Source organism: Gekko japonicus, unplaced genomic scaffold (assembly GCF_001447785.1).
Source record: "Gekko japonicus isolate JY-2015 unplaced genomic scaffold, Gekko_japonicus_V1.1 scaffold1212, whole genome shotgun sequence".
Taxonomy (NCBI): Eukaryota; Metazoa; Chordata; class Lepidosauria; order Squamata; family Gekkonidae; genus Gekko; species Gekko japonicus.
This window is the reverse complement of record NW_015169209.1, coordinates 317,613-326,549: the sequence shown is the minus strand read 5'-3', so window position 1 is coordinate 326,549 and position 8,937 is coordinate 317,613.

The following is an 8,937-nucleotide window of genomic DNA, read 5'->3' as shown; positions in this document are numbered from 1 at the left end:
TAACATGGGGGTGTGGCTTAATGTGCTAATGAGCTGTGCTGTCAGGGGTGTGTCCCAATATGCTAATGAGTTCCTGCTGTTGGGTGTGGCCTATTGTACTAATGAGTTCCTGCTGGGCTTTTTCTACAAAAAGAGCCCTGCGTCCCATGTAAATGTGAATAGGACTGCAGTTTTATAGTGCAATCTTACATCATTCTTTTTTTAAAAAATATTTTTGTATTCGTTTTAAAATAATCATTAACAACAATGAACATCAAAAACATTAAACAAGCAACAACTTAGAAAGATTTAACTCTGTTTAGGACTGCATTCATTAAATGCCCTTTTTAGGGACATTTGTTCTGTACTTTGAATAGCCGTATGGTAGGCAGAGATCCAACAGCAGAGAGATCAGGGAAGATGCTAGAACAGCTATTCTAGGAACTGAGCCTCTGTCCTTTGAAGAGGTGGCGACCCTCGTTTTGTAGGACAATGTCTAATGGCTGGGGATTTTTGTACATTTTACTTTGGTATAGAGACTATTCCACCACAGACTTCTGAGGCATTAGGCCAGACAATGGGCTGGTACAGGGGTCCCCAACCATTCTGGACCTGTGGGCATCTTTGGAATTCTGACACAGGGTAATGGATGCAACCACAAATGGCTGCCTTGGGAGGTAGAGCCACACACACACACACACACAGAGGAAGCCAAGGTGTAGGAGATGAGGAGAAATTTTTAAAAAATATACACTGGGAGAGAGGAGTGAGAGAGACAATAGAACCAATATTGTGGGAGCAGCCTTTGCCACAACTATACTATTTTAATCCACACAGCCAATCAGATCTCCAGTGGCCAATCAAAAGCCCTACTGGGCAGGAGCCCCACCTGGCCCAGCCCAGTTTTTTAAAGACACTTGGTGGGTGGGTGGGTGCCATGGCGCCCATGGCCACCACATGGGGGAATCCAGGACTACCTTAACCCTAAGACTGTGATCTAATTCATAACTTTCAAATTCAATGCTCCCTCTAAGCTGTGGAGTCTTGTGAGCAAAAAGTCTACTTTGTGAGCTACTGGCCTTAAAGTTGTGAACGAGCAATTTGGCTACCGCATAATTTAGTTTGCTCTGGAGCCATCCTTCCTGAGCTAAGACAAAAATCTGCGAGCCGGAGGCTAACAAACTGTGAGCTAGCTCACACTAACTCAGCTTAGAAGGAACACTGCTTTCAGTTGGAAACAGCACAACACACTTTAAATACACGGTTCATCCATTTGTAGTGCTCATCAGGGTTGGCACTGTAGAGGCCAGCAATGTGTGAATAGCTCAAACGGAGGCTGTCAGGCAGAGCCAACAGTCATATAAGTGGCTCAGGTCACCTGATCCTGCTAAAGGGGAACCTGCAGTATACCTTCCAGTCCTCCACTGTGGTGGCACTGCTGAGCCCCCCCCCAACCCGCTTGCAAGCTGCTCTAGATGCACGAGGTGTCAGACATTCGTGGGCACCACCACTACAAGCAATGACTGTTTGAGATCCCTAGCATCTTATGCTGCCAATAAAGGTAAAGGTTCCCTTGCTCGAAAGCCAGTCCAATCCAACTCTAGGGTTGCGGTGCTCATCTCCGTTTCAAAGCCGAAGAGCCAGCGCTGTCCGAAGACGTTTCCGTGGTCATGTGGCCGGCATGACTAAACACCAAGGCACACGTAACGCTGTTACCTTCCCACCGAAGTGGTACCTATTTATCTACTTGCAATGTCTTGCTTTCGAACTGCTAGGTGGGCAGGAGCTGGAACTAGAGACAGGAGCTCACTCCGTCATGCGGCACCCTCGGGTCTCGAACTGCTGATCTACCGACCTTCCACAGCCTGCAGTTCAGCATCTTAACCACTTGAGCCACCACAGCTCAATAACTCAACTGAAATCAAGGAATATTTGATTTCCCTGTGCCAAAGGCAGGTAATCTATGTCTTGCGGGCCCAGTCACACGCACCAGGGCTTTCACCTCTGAACAGGTGGCCTGCAGATGTTATCTGTGGTCCATATGCATACTCCCTTGGCTGTATTCTAAAATTAAGTGTAGTGTGCAGGTTTACTGGCCTATGGGTGGGATCCAGAGAACAGAAATAAGTGTGCAGAAGAGTGCTGGCACTGCTTCTTAAAGGCCTGGTATTTGTTGGGAGGGGGTGACATGAGGATTTTGTATCGGACACGAGATGGGAGTTTTGTGTATTCCATATGCACGCCAGCCCAAACCTAGAGAGATGCACCTTCAGCCTTCGCCCAGCACCATTTTTGTATCCTCAAAGCGTGCTGAGGAGCTGTGTAGGCCAGGGATCCCCAGCGTGGTGTCTGGGAGCACGAGAGCCAGTTTGGTGTAGTGGTTAAGTGTGCGGACTCTAATCTGGGAGAACCGGGTTTGATTCCCCACTCCTCCACTTGCACCTGGCTGGATGACCTTGGGCAAGCCATAACTCTGGCACAGCTGTCCTTGAAAAAGAGCAGTTTCTGTCAAGCGTTCTCTCAGCCCCACCTACCTCACAGGGTGTCTGTTGTGGGGAGGGGAAGGGAAAGGAGTTTGTAAGCCGCTCTGAGACACCTTTGGGTAGTGAAGGGCGGGGTATAAATCCAATCTCTTCTTCTTCTTCTTCTCTGTGGCACCCACCAGCCACCTTTCCTAGTGCGCACCAAGTGTTTTTAGAAAGTGGGTAGGGCCAAGTGGAGCTCCTGCCCACTAGGGCTTCTCAGTGCCCATTTGAGATCTGATTGGCTGTGCAGATTAAAATAACATTTCAGTGACAGCTGTCACTACAGTGCTGGTTTTATTCTCTCTCTGACGCCTCTTTCCCAGTGTATTTTTAAATTTTACTCCTCTTATCCCTGGCACTTGGCGTCACCTCCCACAGGGCCATTTTGTGGCTGCACCCACCACCCTGCGCCAGCATTCAAAAGGGGCCCACAGGTTCAAAAAGGCCGGGGACCCCTGGGACAGGCAGTTTGAGGAGATAAAATTGGTGCGGGGGGAAGGTTTGAAGCGGCTTTTCCCAGGGGGCCATGGTCTCAAGCAGGAAAGGGCTGATGTGTTTTTGGGAGGTACAAATTCCCACTGCATGTGTGATACAAAACCCTTCTGTCACGCCCCCCCCCCCATCAGACACAAGCACTTTTTGTAATGTGTAGACTGGCTCTCAGTTTTTCCACAACAGTTCCCACTGTGGAAGAGACTAGCTGCTATTCAGGGTGTTGTTTTTTTTTTAGTTCTTTTTCTTCAGTAGTGAGGCCTTTTGTGGTGAAAACAGCCAGCTGAGTTACATAAGCGTATGCCCCTCCTTTGTACTCTGGCCAGTAGTTTATTCTGAGACTGACTGATCTAACCACTCTAATAAAGGCCAAAAGGAAATTTCGCTCTACTGTAAAGTAACCGCTGGGGGGGAGAGAATGTTTGCAGCCAGGGCTGATGAAGACCAGCCCCTCATTCCTATTCTCTCATGCAGGGCCAGTTCCAGAGTTGGGGGGGGGGGGAATGGGCGGAAAGCCACAGCCTGATTGCTCCCCTTCACACACACCTGCTGCTCTGCGTGTGGCTCTCCACCATTGCCCAACCATATATCCTTCTTTGTGAGCTCGCCTGCCACTGTTGCTCCCAGCCACATGCATCACCTGCATGCCCTTTCCCCAGTGGTGCTGGGCAGCCAGATGGCAGGTTAGACACACAGACAAGGGTGGCAGTGGCAGTGGGCCCCGCTGGAAAGTCTGGGCCCTTCTTTGACGTATACTGAAGCCAGCCCTGCTCCCTTATTTCTGAGCCACGAAGAACCTCCGCCTAAGACTTTACTGCTGCTGCTGCTGCTGCTGATGTGGCATTGTGTGTAGAATAGGCAGGAGATTCTGATTGTACGGCAGCCAGAAGGTCTAGCTCTTTTAGTGTAATGCACCACTAGGTGGCGAACGAGACTTGTTTTCAAGGCAAGAGACATTTCAGAGGTGGTTTGCTATTGCCTACCTCCACGTCACGCCCCTGGGATTCCCTGGAGGCCGCCCATCCAAAAACTAGCCAGGGCCAACCCTGCTTAGCTTCTGAGATCTGACGAGATCGGGCAGCCTAGGCTATCCAGGTCAGGGCTGATGCTGTGGCTGCTCAGGGCCAGGCTGAAGCTAGGATTGCCAACTCAAACTTGGGAAATTCCTGGAGATTTTGGGTCACTGGCTGGGGATGGCGGAATGAGAAGGGAGCTGAGTGATGTCATGGAATCCACGTTCCAAAGCTGTCATTTCTTCCCAGGGAACTCTGTAGTCTGGAGATTACCTGTAATGCCAGGAGAACCCTATACCTCAGTTGGAGGTCGATAACCCTAGATGTAGCACAGTGGTAGAGCATCTGCTTGGTACGCAGCATGTCCCAGGTTCAATATCCCATATCTCCAGTTAATAGGATCAGGTAGTAGATGATGTGAGAGACCTCTGCTTGAGATCCTGGAGAACCACTGCCGGTCAGAGCGGACAATACTTAGGTAGGCCAATCGTCTGACTCAGTATTAAGCAGCTTCGTGACAGAATGTTCCAGCCTCGGAAAAGGGATTGAGGCTTCTTGTGCAAGAGAAATTTTTAGTGCAGTGTCATGGCTTCTGGATGTGATTTACTGTCAGTCATCTTGGGTCCTACTTGTTGGGGAAAATGTGAGGTAAAAGCATTTTAAAATATTGATTTATCTGTTTTCTATGGAATAGTGCCCTGGAAAACTAGCCAATCTTACAGCTGCTAATTTAATTTGACCTTTCTAGTGACAGTTTCCAGTATGTGAACACTGAAAATGACAAATTTTTAGTGTTCAAAACAGATGAGATTAAGACGATGATGAGATGAATTCCACCCATCTATAAAATGCAATTTGCAGACATATGCAGCCTCATTTTTCTTCAGGGACATGCAGGGAAGGGAGTTTAACCCTTCTACTCAGTTTTGCTAATCAAACCCCAGCTTTGTTATTAGTGTTTTTACAGCCAAATACATGGTTTCTAAAGGACATATTCTTTCTCCTTCTCTCTCTCTCATAGCTGATCAGGGGAGTCACTTTCAATTACTGAAACCGAGTGCCAATCAAGGGTTAAGCCTCCTCTTTCTTTTCTACATGGCATCAAGGCAAATTGAGGCTGCAGAAGCCTGCAGTTTGCATTGTCTAGATAGATTTCTGTTTGAGCCCATGTTTCTTATATATTTTGAAGGAACTGTTCTCTCTCTCTCTCTCTCTCTCTCTCTCTCTCTCTCTCTCTCTGTTTCTTCAAGCATCTAACTGGCTGTTCTCTCTCTCTCTCTCTCTCTCTCTCTCTCTCTCTCTCTCTCTCTCTCTCTCTCTGAATGGTGGTGGCAGTGGCATATTTTGCAACTTGAGCATGTTAGCTACAAAAGAAAGGCGAATTCGAAACCCAGGATGGTTTTTCTAATGCAATCTTGTCTGTGCCACAAGTCCAAGCTGCTGTTCATTACACATGACGGATTGTCTTCGAAGGCACATCTGTTCTGCTCTGAAAAATAAACAAAGGAAACCCCTTTTTCACCCTTGGCTCCCTTCCTTCCAATGTTAAACCAAAGAAGAATGAACAAAGTCCTGCAGCTGAAAAATAAAACTGCACACGTACAAAGTGTTTTCTCATCCTTTTTGGCACTTTTCAAGGCTTTTGCCAGCTGTATAGCTAACAGACCGTGCCAGAGATATTGCAGATGGGTTTCTACATTTTATGTATGCCTGTGTACTGATAGGGTGGACCTAATACCAGTTTGACCTAGCTCCCAGGTTACCATTTTATCTTCCTTTCCTTGCTCTTCAAAAGTCAGTCTAGTCTAAGTGGTGTGATGCAAATTTAGACATTCTGCTTAGTCTGTATAAATAGAACCTGCTTTCCTAATCACAAGAAATAGTAGAGCTCTAAGGGACTGACACCTTTCCCCATAATGCTAAGAATCCTGATCTTTTTTCCTTCTGGCTTTTGGAGATTCACTAGGCTTTGACTACACATTTTCAACCTACTATTCTTTGGTGCCATCAGGGGCTATGAATAGTTTTTTGGGGTTTTTTTTAATGAAACCAGAGATTCTTGGTACACTGAATTCTGTGTCCCCATCAACAGCAGGTATTCTCAGAATGCTGGATTCTATACATAACTGCAAAATTTGAATAATGCCCATTTTTTGTGTACATTTGTGCAATGTGCCTACACACAACTCCACTCAATAGGGAGAGAAGAGAAAGGCATATCCACGTGGGTCAGTTAGTACTGGATACTTATTTAATCTCAGAGTCGGAAGGGACCATTAGGGGCATTTAGTCTAGCCCCCTGTCAATGCAGGAACTGCAGCGATAATATCCCCGGCAAGTAGGTATCCCATCAATACCTGAAAACCTCCAACGACAAAGAATCCACCACCTCATGAGGAAGGCTTGCTTCAGTGTTGAACACACCTTGCCATCAGGAAGTTCTTCCTCAGATTTAGTTGAAACTTACGTTGCTGTAGTTTATATCCATTAGTCCAGGTCCTGTCATCCAACATGCCTGATATCCACCCCTTCCTCTACATGGCATCGCTTTTAGGTATTAGAAGGTGGCAATCGTACCACTTTGCATGCAGCTCTTCTCCAATGTAGAGATTCCCAGCTCCTTCAGCCTTTCCTCATGGTCTCCAAACCCCTCACCAACTTTGCTATTTATTTATTTGTTTGTTTGCAGGGGTCATTTTGTAGAAAAAGAGGTGCAGGAGCTCATTAGCATATTTGCTATTTGCATATGCCACACCCCCTGACATCACCAGAAGTGGGTCAGAAGGCAACACCCACTGCTCAGGCTCCACTGTACTGTTTTGGATTGCTAGCTATTGGGGGGGGGGGACGTGCAGATCTGTGCTCACAGAGGAGGGAGAGCTTGTACCTGAAAAAAACTTGGTCTTAAAGGTGCCACTGGACTGTTGGGGACCGGGGGGGGGGGCTCTGCAGCTTACCTGGCTGCTTCTTGCTCTGACTGAGGGCCGCTGGGAGCAGGGGGTGGGGCTTGTTGCATGTGCCCGCCCCCTGGGCTCTTTACTGCCGGAGCTCCGCTCCTGTGCGCTCCTGCAGGAAATGACCCCTGTTTGTTTGTTATAACCAAACCAGTATAAAGCAGCATCAGTACATCACGTGACCTTGACACTTTATTTCTGCTAATGCAGCCTAAAATTACATTAGCCTTTTTAACTGCCACATCACATCTGCTGGCTCATATTAAGCTCTTCTTCTTCTTATGGTCCACTAGAACACCATGTTAGCCAAATTGCCTTATTTTCTTAGCATGCTTGGGAGAATTCTGATACTAAAGGGCAATTGGCATATAGCGCAGGGACATAACCTGTATATACCAGAGTCAGAATTCCGAGATCCCATGAATAGATGAGGAGACCAGGTTGATGAGATAATTGGTCTTTTTCTTAATAATGATCAAGCATATAAAAATAATTAAGCGCACATACACACTCACAAGAGCTAGGAAAGAAAGTGTTGAAGCAATCTTAAGAGATCAGAGACAAAAGCGGGCAAAGCATTAGGGGGGTTGCATAGCTACCTGTCCAGATATGCAGAAGTCCATGAAGAAGGGATTGGGAGTGGACTGCCAGTTGGCATCAGGGCAGAGGCACACCCTCTGAAGCCATGTGCCTTGATGGATATAGACATTTGGAAAACAATGCAGACCAATGGGAGTCCTTGAGAGGCTTGTCCCAGATGAAGACAAAAGATTACCTTGACCAAGGAGGGGTCTCAGGAGGTGTGGCACCAGTAGGGGCAAGACCTAGATATGACCAATGAGCTTTCAGAGGGGCAGAGTCTGAATTCACAATAGCATGAATGGGCTTAGCCAGGTCAAGTGAAGCCGGCTGAATGGATTTTGATGGCCACTGATGGTCCAACCAGGGCAGTTGTATAGATTCCCTGATTTAGACAAAAGGCTGGAAATGGGTCCCTGATAGATGTCAGGAAGGATTGTTAATAATTTGAAAGTTTTCTTAGTTATCTCGGTATCCTGAGGGATGGAGCAGGAAGGACAGGTGTTGAGACAAAGGATTTTCGCATAGGTGTAAGAATCACAAAAAGGACTACGTGCAAAGTTGGAGACAGAAAGGCTATGTGCCAGGTGGCAACTGAATAGCTTCAGAAATGCAGATACCTGATGGAACTCACCATTGTTTCATATACATACCTTTCTGGGGTGTGTGTGTGTTGGGGGGGGGGGAGAACTGGAGATTTGCTTTGATTGCTGCCTTGTGTAAAATGAAGACCCTCTTTCCAGAGCTGTGGCTTGCTCTGTGTTTCAGAACAAGACTGTCTTCCATTGGCCTGGCTTTTGTGGGTCTCTAGTTCAGGTCAAGAGTGGGGTGCCCCTGCTGTTGGAGCTTCCCTATAGTAAGGCAGATCCTCTGGCTAACACCCCAAATCCTTTTCATAGGATTTACTACCCAGCCAAGTTTCAGCCATCGGATAGTCCTATAATTGATTTTTACTACCCCAGTGTAGCACTTTATACTTGTCCCTATAAAACGTAATTTTATTTGCCTGGAACAAATCTTCCATCGTATCAAAGTCCAGGTGCATCCTGTCCTTCCGCACCCAATGTAGTATCATCTGTAAACTTGATGAACACATTCTAAACTCTTTCATCTAAGTCATTTATAAAGATGTTAAACAGCCCAAAACAGAACCCTCAGGCATCTCCACTTGTCTACTCTTTCCAGTTGGATTGGGAGCAATGAACTACCATCCTTTGGGTACAATCTACCAACCAAGCCATAATCCACCTGGCAATAATGGACTCTGATCCACATCTCACTGACTTCACAACAAGAACATCATGGGTCACCATGTCAAACACTTTGCTAAAGTAAAATAGATCACATCCACAGATCCACCAAACTAGTATATTGAAAAAAAGAGATCAGATTGGT